Below are 15,042 nucleotides of genomic sequence, written 5' to 3' on the forward strand. Positions count from 1 at the left end.
TAGCTGCTGCAACCTTCACTGTCCCTGCAGCAACCTTGGCTGCTCCCACTGCGGCCTCAGCGGCTCCGGTAATGACCTCTGCTGCTCCCGCTGCAACCCTCGCTCCTCCTGCTGCAACCATCGCTACTCCCGCTGCAACCTATGCTGCTGCAGCACCCTGGCCTGCTCCCACAGCCATGTTGGGGCCTCCGCCTATCACTGCTCCAGTAGTAAACATCCCTGCCCACGCAGTCACTTCGGGGCCACCGCCAATCTCGGCTGCTGCTGCAACCTTTGGGTCACTGCCATTCACTGGCCCTCCTACCACACGGCATCAGCCTACAATAATGGCAACCTCAGCCTCAAACCCTACATACACCTCACCAGGTGTTGTAGCGCCACCCTACGTCAATCCAGTTTGGCCTTACCAGTTCCCAGCTGTGCCTGTCCCTGCTCCACTCCCTGCTGCACCTAACCCTAGACCAATTACATCGACTGCCATCAGCGATTACCCTGGGTTGGAGAACTTGATTGCATCATCGTATGGCATCCCAAAACCAACACTACCCATCTTTGACAGCGGACGAGAGAGCGACTTTGCGTTGCTGAAGATGGCCCTTGATAACCTGATGAACAATCACCCACAGTTGAGTGAGCAGTACAAGTACCAGGTGTTGCTCGGCTTCCAAGTGCTCTCCATCTCACAAGAGCCTTCATGTATGACCTTCGACCATACACCTCAGCCTTATGGGCTTTGCAAGATAAATATGGGCAACCACGACAGCTTGTGCAGTCCGAGCTTGGAGCCATACTGACGTCTCCAACCATCAAACCGGGAGACGCTGAGGGTTTTGATACCTTCGCATTGTCTGTGCAGTCCCTGGTGGGAATGCTTATGACCCTCGAAGGACAGAGTGGATCGGAGCTCAGATGCGGATCCCACGTTGATCGTCTTCTGAGCAAGATGCCTCCAGCGCTCCGTGACGGCTTTGTGGAGCACTGCTTAAACCGCAGCATCCTCCAAAGTGGCTCGGGACAGACCTACACTTTGCCTGACCTGGCAGTGTGGTTGCAAATGAAGGCCCAAGCTAAACGTCTGGCCAGCAGGGCAACAGCTCTCTACCAGGACCAGACCCCCAAGCCTCAGGCCTCGAAGCCTGGGAATGACGTACGTGTCACCCGTCCGAAGGAGAGGACTACAACAGTCCTTCTCAACACAGCTGAGAATGCAAACAGCTCTGCATCTCCACACTCAAAGTCGGCTCCTAAGTTCAAACCATATTGTCCACACTGTGACAACAAGGAGCATTATCTGAACTCCTGCACAGAGTTTCAGAAGTTCGACACCGGCCAAGTTGTTAAGTGGATTAAGGACGGACAGAGATGCTTCAAGTGTGGCCGAGCGCAGAAAGCCGAGGATTGCACCCTCAAACGACTCTGTAAAACCTGTAATGAGTTACATCTCACTGTCCTCCATGATGCAGTTCAGGAGATGTCAGAGAAAGCCTTCATGGTGAGGGTTCCTCCAATAAAGGCCTACCTTGACCGACCCAACCATTCACAGAAGGTCATTCTGAAGGTGGTGAAGATCCTTATACACAATGGATCACAAACAATGGAGACATATGCTGTGCTTGACGACGGCTCTGAAAGAACCATCATACTGCCACAGGCGGTTCAGCAGCTGACCCTGTCTATTCGCTCCCCAATGTTTCCAAGTTCACCAGCTGGAAGGAACTTGTCCAAGCTACAGCCCGGTCCCTGCATGGGGCGGCCGACCCTGTCACCAGCCAGCCATGTGGAGCTGCCGACTACATAAGCGAGACGCTTCTGTTGATGCAGTCACAGAGGGACTCGTTTCCAGAAAAAACTAACGCCCTGAAGGCCGGTCGTTCCCTTCCATCCGACAACCGGCTTGAGTCACTGACACCAGAGCATGACAAGGCCACTGGCCTACTGAGAGTAGGCAGCCGACTGCGACTTGGTCGTCGTTGGAGGCATAGCCAGGTCCTGGCTAACCAATTCTGGTCTTCATTCATCCGCCACTACCTGCCTTGTCTCCAGGAAAGGCAGAAGTGGAGGAGGGACTTCCAAAACTCCAAGATGAGGACACTCCAAATATGGCCTGATAGGGCTTCTCCCTGTTTTTCTCATGTCTCACGAGACATTCGGGGGCGGCTGTGTACAAAAGCCCTTGCTGCGCACCTGAAGCCAATTCTGATCCAATTAGGATTGGCACACCTGAACACAATCAAGGCTGAGTCAGAGACTAGCAGAGCTTCATTCAGTGAGCAGAGCTGCTCTGAGCAACATGCCACAGGACCAGAGCTCTGCCTTTTTCTATGTTTTTGTTTGTGTGCGTGCATGACGCAGGTGAGGGACTATGTTGGAGTTGTAGATTAATGAGGCGCAGTTTATGGAGCTAGTTCAGGCCAGGCAACTCAAGGGATTGGGCTAACCGATCAGGTGACTAAGTCACATGCACTCTTCTCCTGGTCGGTGAGTTATAAGTAATGCTCTGCCTACCTGTTCAGTCTGGTTGCGCTCTTCTGCTGCTCTGACGTGCGACGCTGCTGCTGCTGCTCTGCTGCCGAGATCCTGCCGGATCTGCTGCCCTTGCTTGCTCCCTCTGCTGCTGCCCATGAAAGTCATATCGTTCCTTGGTTGATGGCTATTGGCGTGCTGCCATTGTCCATGCTGCGCTAATCATAGCTACTCAGCTGTGTGCTACTGGTTCTAAACGTGGTATTACTTTCTTTACTTAAGTTAAAAATCGCTTGCTAAACGCTCAGCTCAAAAGCAGTAGCGTTCGTCATTGATCGATCTCAGTATGGTCAACTAGAGAGTGTAGAAATAGAGTAACGACACGCTTGATCCCGCCGCAAACGGGCTCCTTGGGTATAGTTCCAAACATTGGGACTGCCTGCCTCATTGAGATAGACGGAGCACTTCCGCATTCCATTCTTACAATGGGAGTCGACGCTAGTGTCAGAACTCTCTTTATGGCACTGGGTTAACGGTAGTTCACCATCAGTGTTGCTTAAGTTTCTGTTTCCTTATCGTAGCAACGATGGGCTTGGGGTTCTGTTATGGTCCCCAGTTAGCGTGTATTTGTTCAAAGTAGTTCACTTTATCTCAAGATTGGGTTTCTAGACCTAGTTGCTTGTCTCTCTCTCAAAAGATGACATCACCGATCTATCGTTCACAGAGGAACGGATGCGCGCGATATGGCTGGTAAGTGCTACTGCCATGGTAGATAGAGAGAGAGGGCATGGCGTCACTTTGTGAGTCGCTTTGCTTGTTCTGGCTCTAATGTTCAGATTAATATCTTTATGTAGGCTACTGGTTAAAACACGGATATGCTCAGTTGGCTGCATTTTGCTTAATTTATAGTTATTGTATTCATGGATAGTTCAGTGGCTTTAGACGGTACTCTTATTCTGAAGAGCTCGTCCACCGGATGTTGTTTGAGGCTTATAGTTGATGACCGAACACTTCTCTACCCATGCGAAGGAGAGAGGGGAAGCTAACTTGTGAGTAGTGTTCAAGAAGTAGTTGCACTGCAGTTTAAATGTTAATGCTGCTAGAATTCATTGAAATTAGTTATCTCTCGTGTAGCTGTCTGGCATCTATTTGCAGAGTAGGAAAACTCACTGTTCATGTTGATGCTAAAGTTGCAGCACTAAATTGCTGCCATCATCTCAATGTTCATGTTAGTGCTGAAGTTGCTGTACTAAATTGTACTAGATTGCTGCCATCAACACGATGGTCTCCATTATGCTAAAGCTCCTCACTGCATGCTTCTACTGTTCAGATTATGCTAGTCGTTCTTCAAACGCTACTAACTGACTGCTGATCATGATTAGGCTAAAACTGCTGACATTATTTCTGCAGTCAATGCATGCTACGTCAAGAACAGTGCAAGAACAAGAACGTCCTGTCGGCTTCCCTACGTCTAGAGAATACATTTGACTGCTGAGATAGGCAGGGTCCATTATGCATAGCCAAAATCATGTCTGGGCCCAAGGCTATTTCAGTTAGCCTTGTAGAAAACAAGGTTTACAATATTTCCACTGTTATCTCAAATAGAGCCTCCGGGACAAGGAGTGACTTTAAACACTCTGCAAATATAGCAAATTTAACACGCATTCCCTGTAGAGGCAACAGCCAGATAGTTGAATGCCTGAAGCTAAACCTGGCCCTATTTAACATCAGGTCACTTAATGACAAGTCTTCCTCTGTAAATGATATCATCTGTAAAGAGAAACTAGATATTATTTTTTTAACAGAGACTTGGCTTGGATCTGATGGAGCGGTGCCCCTAGCTGCAGCATGCCCACCAAAGTACAGTTTCATTCACTCAGGACGTGAGGGAAAAAGAGGAGGTGGTCTGGCGAATATCTTTTCTGACACTTTAAAATTCAAACCTCTGCCAAACCTCGGCAGTTTTAAATCATTTGAATACCAGGCCACCATATTGGAGAGTCAATCCTCTGTGCTTATGATTAGTATGTATCGACCTCCAAAGTGCAGCAAAGCCTTATTTCTAACAGAAATGTCAGAACTTTTATCTATCTGTTCCACTAATTATGACAGAACTCTGATTACTGGAGATGCTAATCTACATGTTGACATTGTTTCGGATGTTGTGGCTATGGGTTTCCTACAGTTACTGCACAACTTTGACTTTATTCAACATGTTGTTGGGCCAACACATAAACATGGCCATACCCTGGACTTGGTGATCACTAAAGGTTTGAATATCACTGTTGACAGTATTATTGATAAGCCCGAACTAACAGACCACTATTTATTGTGTTTTAATATGACTGTCTCTGATCTAGGGAAAAACAATACAGAATATACTATAAAAAAACGTTTTTTTATCTCATCTGCAGCAAACGAGTTTCCTCGTCATCTGGCGTGTGTGCAGGTGCCCCCCCTACTTGATGCTCCCTCAGTGAATGATATGGTTCAACATCTTAATCTCAAATTAGAGTCAGCTCTCGACATAGTGGCTCCTATGAAAACTAAAAAGAAACTTAACTCTAGAGTAACACCTTGGATTGACGAGCACATGCGCTCACTCAAGAAAGAATGTCGTAAAGCTGAGCGAATTTGGAGAAAAAACAAACTCACTGTCCACCTAGAGATCTTTAAGAAGTCAACAGTGGCCTATAACAAAGCACTGCGCTTGGCAAGGCAGGCATATTTCTCACGCATTATCAATGACAACAAGCAAAATGCCAGAGTCTTATTCTCTACCATTGAACATCTCTTAAACCCCCCCCAGGCTTACAAGGAGTCGCTCCCTGCTTCTAAAGCTAAGTGTGATGAGTTCGCATCCTTTTTTGAAAACAACATTTTTAGCATTCGAGCTGGTATTATGAATGCTGCTGCTAGCACTGCAAATGCGGCAAATGGTGCATGGTGCAAAAATGTAGATCCCTCCAGAGGAAGCCTAATATCATTCTGCGCAATTAATGAAGAGGAACTCCGTAAAACTATATCACAGATGACATCATCATCTTGCTCACTGGATGTAATACCCACCCCGTTTCTCAAAGAGGTTTTAGACAGTGTTATTGGAGATATCCTAAGAATTGTAAACAGCTCTCTATTTTCAGGCGTCTTTCCAGACTCACTGAAAACGGCTGTAGTCAGGCCGCTACTCAAGAAACACAACCTTGATCCATTGGTGCTGGGTAATTATAGACCAATCTCAAATCTGCCATTTTTGGGCAAGGTCTTAGAAAAAACTATCTTTCATCAACTGGATGTGTTCCTACAGAACAATAAGGTTCATAACAAATTCCAATCTGGCTTCAGGAAAGGTCATAGTACAGAAACAGCACTTGTAAAAGTAATTAATGATCTTAGGGTGTCCGCTGACGACAAAAATGTATCTGTTCTCCTACTCCTTGACTTAACCGCTGCTTTTGATACGATTGATCACACAATTCTACTACAACGTTTGGAGTACTGGATTGGTTTGTCAGGCACAGCCCTGTCTTGGTTTCACTCTTACCTAACAGGCAGAAGCTATTTTGTCAGTCTAGCTAACTTTGACTCAGACAAACACAACATCTGTTCTGGTATTCCACAGGGCTCAATTCTGGGTCCCTTATTGTTTTCCCTGTATATACTACCGCTGGGAGAACTCATCGCCGATCACGGAGTGAACTTCCATTTCTATGCTGATGATACCCAGCTGTATCTTTCAGTAGCTCCAGACGACCCCTGCGCTCTAGACCCATTGTTGACCTGTCTGTCCAGTATAAAATGCTGGATGAGTGAGAACTTTCTTAAGCTAAATGAGGATAAAACAGAAGTTCTCATAATTGGCTCCAGTGAGCAGAGAGAATCAATAACAAGTAGACTTGGTAACCTGGCTGTAGAAAGTAACACCACAGTAAAGAACCTGGGGGTGATTATCGATTCTGAATTGAATTTCAATACACACATTAATCATGTCACCAAGATTGCTTTCTTTCATCTTAGAAATATTGCACGAATTAGAGATTATCTGTCGTTAGACGATGCAAAAACGCTGATCCACGCTTTTGTTTTCTCTCGGCTTGATTACTGCAACGCACTCTACTCTGGCCTGCCAAAGAAAACAACTGACAGATTACAACTTGTTCAAAATGCGGCAGCCAGAATTTTAACTAAAACCAGGATGAGAGAACATATCACTCCAGTTCTAGCTTCACTACACTGGCTCCCGGTTGTTTTTAGGATTGATTTTAAAATTCTTTTAATAGTTTATAAAGCTCTAAATGGTCTGGCACCTTCCTACCTCTCCGACTGCCTAGAGAGATATGTTCCAAACCGGGCCCTCAGGTCTTCAAGTGCTGACCTGCTCGAGGTGCCTACAATGACATATAAAAAATACGGTGAAGCAGCATTCTGCTTTTACGGACCGACAGTGTGGAATAAACTCCCACTACACTTAAGACAGGCAGCCTCTGTCGATAGCTTTAAAGCACAGCTCAAGACCTATTACTTCACTCTTGCTTTTAGCTGATTCTTTGGTTGATTTTTAATTCCTCACTGTATTCCCTATTTTAATGTTGTTTTATGCCTTTGCTTTTGTTTTGTGTGAGTGGAAGAGAAAGTCACGGTAGTTAAAAGACAAGAGTCTGATAACTCCATCCGGAGGATTTAGTGAATTATCCTCTGGGGCACGTCGACACGTGGTGGACCCTCCAGGGCAGATCCTTTTGTCTATGTTTATTCTATATATCTTGTATAACCCCGATATCATTCTCAGGGGTGTACGGTGTGTGGTTTGGATGTGATAAGTTAGCAGATCCCCTGGGCTAGTCCACACGTGGTAAACATGGTGAAAATATATTACTAAGGTGTAATATTACTAAGTGAAAATATATTACTAAGGTGTAATATTGACAATTGTGTGAAGATATATTACTAAGGTACACAAGGTACACATGTAATATTGGCAATTGTGTGTGTTGTAGTTGTGTTGTGGCGAGGGCCACTGCATTTTACTGCATTTTACTGCTTTTATTTTATTTTATTTTTAGCACGTCGACACGTTGTGGACCCTCCAGGGCAGATCCTTTTGTCTATGTTTATTCTATATATCTTGTATAACCCCGATATCATTCTCAGGGGTGTACGGTGTGTGGTTTGGATGTGATAAGTTAGCAGATCCCCTGGGCTAGTCCACACGTGGTAAACATGGTGAAAATATATTACTAAGGTGTAATATTACTAAGTGAAAATATATTACTAAGGTGTAATATTGACAATTGTGTGAAGATATATTACTAAGGTACACAAGGTACACATGTAATATTGGCAATTGTGTGAAGTGTGGATATTTCTTTAGCTGTGTTGTAGAAGACAGTGGTCACTACATTTAAGTTATATCCATTTGTGTTGTAGTTGTGTAGTGGCGAGGGCCACTGCATTTTACTGCATTTTACTGCTTTTATTTTATTTTATTTTTGTTTGCTTTATTGTTAAATTGGTTCTAACTGTAATTGTATCCTTGCTCTGTAAAGCACTTTGAGCTGCATTTCATGTCATGAAAGGTGCTATACAAATAAAGTTTATTATTATTATTATTATTATTATCATGATGATCATGCTAATTATGTTGACTGCATTCCTAGGCTACTGCATTAATGCTACTCATTCTGCAATCGCTGGCAAAATGTCTGCTAATCATGATTATGCTAATGATGTGGACTACATTGCTACCACTGCTTTAATCGACTAATGCTGCTAGTACTAAAAATTGCTGCAAACGTGCCGATCATGAACATGCTAAGTTACTACTAGTGCTATGGCCGCTACCTCATTAATACTGCATTCATCTACCTCACATTTAGCAATTGAAAGCAATATCACGCAAAGTCATTTATCAGCATTTATTGATATTCTGCTTTGTGCTTCTTTTTCCATGTCCGGCTTAATGCATGGTGATGGGATGCCTAATGCCGATGGGGATGAGTGCTGTTCACCTTGGATACTGGGGAAGTCAGGTTTGCAGGCCTCGTGTCTTCAACAGTGACAGTGTCAGTGTCAAATCATGTAGCAGTTCAATTGCTCTAATATGTGGTGGAGGTAAAGTAGGCCGTTTCATACTACGATGAAATAATCAAATGAACTTGCAGTGCAGATTAGACGTTATTGGTTGCATTCTACCGTTGCTTATGCTCTTGTATTGCTATATTACACTTGTTAAGGATCAGGATGAGCTAAAGGGATTCTCATTTTGCTGCATACACTTGGATAAGAGATGGTAGAGACGTTGTAGCACAGGCTAACACAGTACGTTTGCTTATGTGGAAGCTTTAGATGTTTGTAGCACAGGCTAGCTCAGCATGTTTGCTTCTATGTGGAAGATTAGATTGTTGTAGCACAGGCTAGCACAGCATGCTTTGCCATGTGGAGGCGAATTGTTTAGCACAAGCTATCACAGCATGTGTTGCTTCTTATGTGGATAGCTCTGGATTGTTTGTAGCATAGGCTAGCACAGCATGTTTTGCTTCCCACGTGGGAGCTCGGATTGTTCGTAGCACAAGCTAATTCAGTTGTTTTGCTTATGTGGAAGCTTGGATGGTCGGTAGCACAAGCTAAACACAGCATGTTTACTTCCCATGCGTAAAGCTATCAAATTGATTGTAGCACAAGCTAACTCAGCATGGCTTGCTTATGGGGATAGCTCTGGATTGTGGTAGCACAAGCTATCATGGCATGCTTGCTTCCATGTGGAAGGTATATGGTCAGTATATAGAAAAGTTGGTTGCCAAGTGATGTTGTCATGTTATGAGCAACAAGCTTACAGAAGTAAAGTTATTGCAACAGGATAGATGGTGGGGCTTTAGTAGAGTCAAGATATCAGTCATTTGTCAATATTGGCTGGTGCGCACCAATCCGCGAAATATCTCGCAGGACGGATAAAGAGGGACTCCGATCTGGCTGCTCCTGTTATCAATAGTTACACTATGTTGATGGGCTCTTTGCTTTTCTCATGCTTATCAAAAGCTGGGTGACTGGAAGTCTTTGTCCCCGTATAAAAGGCGCTGCTTTATCCGCCAGATTGGGATGCTCACGGCATATTTGGCACCACATCACGGTGTGTTCATCACTGGTGACGAGTATTGCAGCGCAACCAGCAGCTTGCGGTGTGCAACTGACTGTGTCAGGATTTGAGGCCACACTCGCGCATTGGCGTGCAGCATGCGTCTCCACAGTGAAGCACGCACTTTTCACTGTGGATGCGTGAGTGGCTTCAGGAAGTAAATTCCTGTCCCAGCGGTCTATAACGGCGTCATCTCGTCCAGGGTGGCTCGCCATGGTAATTGCAAGAATAATTCTGCTTCTGGTTCTAGGTTCCAGGTTGAACTACCTACGCTCTTGGCGGCTCTGTGAGCTCTCAAGGCAGCGTGAGAGAGCTGCTCGAGATGTGGGCTTCTCAGTGTTCTCAGCACTATGCTGCATCATCTACTGTGCGGGCCAGCACAAGGCTCTCAAGGCAGCGTGAGAGTGCTGTTTGAGATGTGGGCTTCTCAATGTCTTCTCTGCACCTATGCTGCATCATCTACTGAGCTGCCTAGCCTCGCTGCTAAACTCTGCTAAATCAATTCTGCCAACCCTCTGGCGTCTGGCTCTGTTGGGCCGATTCAGACTTGCAACAGATGGCATTTCGTGCTAAAGCTATTAGGCTATGGATGGAGAGGGATATCGGCGTTAGTTAATATTATTCACATGTCTAATAATCTGCGTCAAGCTCTGCAAGCTATAATTTAAGCTTGTATACCATATTCTTTCTGCATCAACTGCTATGATGCTAATTGCTAACATGCTGCCACATGGCGCTTAACCCATTTAGACCAAGGCCGATTTAAAAATCGCCTTCTAAATCCTGACTAAGTTCTGGAAACTTCAAATAGTTATTAAAAAATATATAAAATGCATGTTGCTATACGGTAAATGACAACATGAACCCAAAATGGGTTAAATTGGTCATAGGATGGCCGGGCTAATCCAGAATTGCAATAACATTGTGTTTGTCTCTCCATCTGTAGGCCTAAACTTGAACTGGTTCACTGCAAGCTGCGAGAGATCTGCTCAAGCTGCGGGCTTTCTCCATCCTCCGTATTGGTGTAGCTACACCTGCAGCGCTGCTTGTCTTCTGCTTCTCTAAATCTATGGGGCGATGGTCCTCAGGAGCTTACGTAGATATTGGTTAATAAGGATGACATTCTGCAGGCAAAAAGCTCATGAGTATGAGTGCTCTCGCTGTTCTATCGCTAATTCAATAAATGCTGCTTGAGCAATATTGACGCTTTAATTACAACTCGGGTGGATTGCTGGGGATTTAGTTTAGTGGTGATGTCATGGTGCTAAAAAATTTCGGCTTCTATAGCGCTAAAAAATGTTGGGCTTTCCTTGGTAGCGCTAAAAATGTTGGGCTTTATATGGCAGCGTTAAAAAATGTTGGGTTTCTATGGCAGCGTTAAAAAATGTTGGGTTTCTATGGCAGCGTTAAAAAATGTTGGGTTTCTATGGCAGCGTTAAAAAATGTTGGGTTTCTATGGCAGCGTTAAAAAAAAAAAGATTTGGGTTTTCTATGGCAGCGTTAAAAAATGTTGGGTTTTCTATGGCGGCGTTAAAAAATGTTGGGTTTTTCTATGGCTATGCAGTCAGGCTAATCATATCAAGCTCAGTCTATTAGTAATTGCCGCTCAGGTATCGTTGGGTACTGATTCAGATGTTAAGTAAAGATAGCACGTCTTTACACACATAGTCAGTACACTTTATTTATTATGGATGATAAACAATAGTTATCATTCATCATAGGATGACTCATTATATATATATGTGTATATATATAGCAGATTTCTTTGAAAAAGAAATAAATATAGAATGTCCTCTTCGAATCCGAGTTGGTGCGGCACAGCGTGGACGCCATATTAGGATACCGTCTAGGACTCCTGAATTCAGGGATCAGCGGGTACCTGGATTCATCAGGCTCGCTGAACACATGGATGCATGCTGCATTTGTTTAGTTAAATTTAAAAAAAAAAAAAAAATTATGATGAGGAACTCAGTCATTATATCATGTTAAATTATGGAGCTCCACCATTCTCACAGATGGTTGGTCCGGCGTCAGGCCCTGCGCTCTCAAGCCGTTTTGGGGGTTCTTGCTGTTTTGGGGGTTTAATTCATTCCCTGTAAATGCTAATTGGCATGTAACATTCATTAAAATGTTATCCTTACAGGGAATGAATGGATTCAGAGGCCTGACGCCAAACTATGCTTCCTCTTGTTTCTATACCATGCTCAAGCTTGCTAAATATATATTGCTAATAAATATATATTCTAATCCAATCTAAGAGTTGTCTGACTGAAATGAGGCGCAGTTTATGGAGCTAGTTCAGGCCAGGCAACTCAAGGGATTGGGCTAACCGATCAGGTGACTAAGTCACATGCACTCTTCTCCTGGTCGGTGAGTTATAAGTAATGCTCTGCCTACCTGTTCAGTCTGGTTGCGCTCTTCTGCTGCTCTGACGTGCGACGCTGCTGCTGCTGCTCTGCTGCCGAGATCCTGCCGGATCTGCTGCCCTTGCTTGCTCCCTCTGCTGCTGCCCATGAAAGTCATCCCACCCGCCTCCCCGGCATCCACCTGTAGGCTCTGTTTCTAGATCCCCTTGGGGGTTTAATTCATTCCCTGTAAATGCTAATTGGCATGTAACATTCATTAAAATGTTATCCTTACAGGGAATGAATGGATTCAGAGGCCTGACGCCAAACTATGCTTCCTCTTGTTTCTATACCATGCTCAAGCTTGCTAAATATATATTGCTAATAAATATATATTCTAATCCAATCTAAGAGTTGTCTGACTGAATTGCTCTAATGTGCCAAAGTGTGTTTCCTTTACATTTAACACGGCATCATGATGTTTGGTAAAATGAGTCTGTTATACTAGATATGTCAGTGAGTTGAATAAATAAAATAATAAATACATAATGTTTACTCATGCTTGTGATGTATGTATCTACATTAACTTTAGGCTATATATATATATATTGTGTAAGATGCAATTTGGTGTTTATTTCATTTGTTTGGTTAATGAGGTAACTGTGCCAGGTGTTGCAGCTATAGCCAATTAGTGTTCTGTTGGAAGGAGGTCACTGTGACCCTGTAATTGACATGATTGTGAACTGTAATTTGTGTTGTTTATTTGCTTTATATTTCTCTGTATTAGAGACCACACACATATACGAAACTGTCCCTTCCTCACACATGGTATGAGCTCGGCTCTGGGCACTCCCCAGGCTGGCAGAGGGAGTGTAGCGCCCAGGATTACTTATACAATTGGCACTGGGTGGAAAACATGGGGTTGCAAATTTGTGGGATAAAAATGTATATATATACTTTTTTTTTATTTTCTAAGAGATTTCAGTTGACTTTCAAATACATTTTAAAAGAGTAATTCAGATAAAATATCTGAATATTTATATATTTTGATTGAATAAATATATTTTGGATTGATACCAATTAAACATACTAGAGGTTCTGGCCGCCCTCTCATCTAGAGCTTGGACCGCTACATGGTCGCAGTCCTTGTCCTTTTCATGCCCATATATGGAGATCTGCCGGCCGGCCGGTCCTCCCCTAAGCCAATTTTAATACAGGATATTGGGGATATTGGGGTAATTAAAAACAAATGTGTTTGGGTCCTCATTTGTAAAAATCTAATATAAAATATGAACTAAATATTATAATATATATATATATAAAAGAAACGGTGGGCAGTGTTGTCAGGAACCACAGTTCTGTTCACCCTCCCAGAGAGTGGCTAAGCTCCTCCCACTGTTCTGTTCACCCTCCCAGACAGTGGCTAAGCTCCTCCCACTGTTCTGTTCACCCTCCTCGACAGTGGCTAAGCTCCTCCCACTGTCTGTTCACCCTCCCATACAGTGGCTTAGCTCCTCCCACTGTTCTGTTCACCCTCCTAGACAGTGGCTAAGCTCCTCCCACTGTTCTGTTCACCCTCCCAGACAGTGGCTGGGCTCCTCCCACTGTGTCATCACCTTTTAGTGTAATCTTGAGCATGTATTTATATACATAACCTACTGTAGGCAGCAATGTATTTGTATTTGTGAAAAACAGAAGTTACTAGATAATTATTCTATGAATGCAGAATGTTATTCAAGTGGAGTCTGAAGAGGTGGGTGCTAGGGGGTGAGGTGGAGTCTGAAGAGGTGAGTGCTAGGGGGTGAGGTGGAGTCTGAAGAGGTGAGTGCTAGGGAGTGAGGTGGAGTCTGAAGAGGTGAGTGCTAGGGGGTGGGGTGGAGTCTGAAGAGGTGAGTGCTAGGGGGTGGGGTGGAGTCTGAAGAGGTGAGTGCTAGGGGGTGGGGTGGAGTCTGAAGAGGTGGGTGCTAGGGGGTGAGGTGGAGTCTGAAGAGGTGAGTGCTAGGGAGTGAGGTGGAGTCTGAAGAGGTGAGTGCTAGGGGGTGGGGTGGAGTCTGAAGAGGTGGGTGCTAGGGAGTGAGGTGGAGTCTGAAGAGGTGAGTGCTAGGGGGTGGGGTGGAGTCTGAAGAGGTGAGTGCTAGGGGGTGGGGTGGAGTCTGAAGAGGTGAGTGCTAGGGGGTGGGGTGGAGTCTGAAGAGGTGAGTGCTAGGGGGTGGCGTGGAGTCTGAAGAGGTGAGTGCTAGGGGGTGAGGTGGAGTCTGAAGAGGTGGGTGCTAGGGGGTGAGGTGGAGTCTGAAGAGGTGAGTGCTAGGGGGTGGGGTGGAGTCTGAAGAGGTGGGTTCTAGGGAGTGAGGTGGAGTCTGAAGAGGTGAGTGCTAGGGGGTGAGGTGGAGTCTGAAGAGGTGGGTGCTAGGGAGTGAGGTGGAGTCTGAAGAGGTGAGTGCTAGGGGGTGAGGTGGAGTCTGAAGAGGTGAGTGCTAGGGGGTGAGGTGGAGTCTGAAGAGGTGAGTGCTAGGGGGTGGGGTGGAGTCTGAAGAGGTGAGTGCTAGGGGGTGAGGTGGAGTCTGAAGAGGTGAGTGAGAGAGTAAAGTATTACTACCCAGCTATTCTGCCCACAGAGTTAAATCTACCACTGACATAAATACATATTTACCATTCTTTGGTGGGGGTGTTGGTTCTGGAGTGTTCCTTGCAGTGACAATCATGTACACAGCCACACACCCACCCACAAACAGGCACACAGACACACATGCATATAGACAGACTATACACGTGCGCGCGCACACACACACACACACACACACACACACACACACACACACACACACACACACACACACACACACACACACACACACAGGTAAAATATATAGCATTAAAATGTGCAACAGTACAGATGAAAAAAAGAACAGTAGAAAATGTTTTTAAGCAAAATGTACATTTGAAGTTACAAAAAGTTTAAACAATCGATGGAATATCAATTTAAAAGCAATAATTTGCTTAACATATATTGTATTGAATAGAATACTTTTACATGTACATAAAGTTCAAATATGATTAGCATTTCAGTGGAATCACTTTAAAAGTCCAAAAAGCTTGGTTAAA

Source organism: Gymnoscopelus braueri (assembly GCF_963280865.1).
Source record: "Gymnoscopelus braueri genome assembly, chromosome: 4".
Lineage (NCBI taxonomy): Eukaryota > Metazoa > Chordata > Actinopteri > Myctophiformes > Myctophidae > Gymnoscopelus > Gymnoscopelus braueri.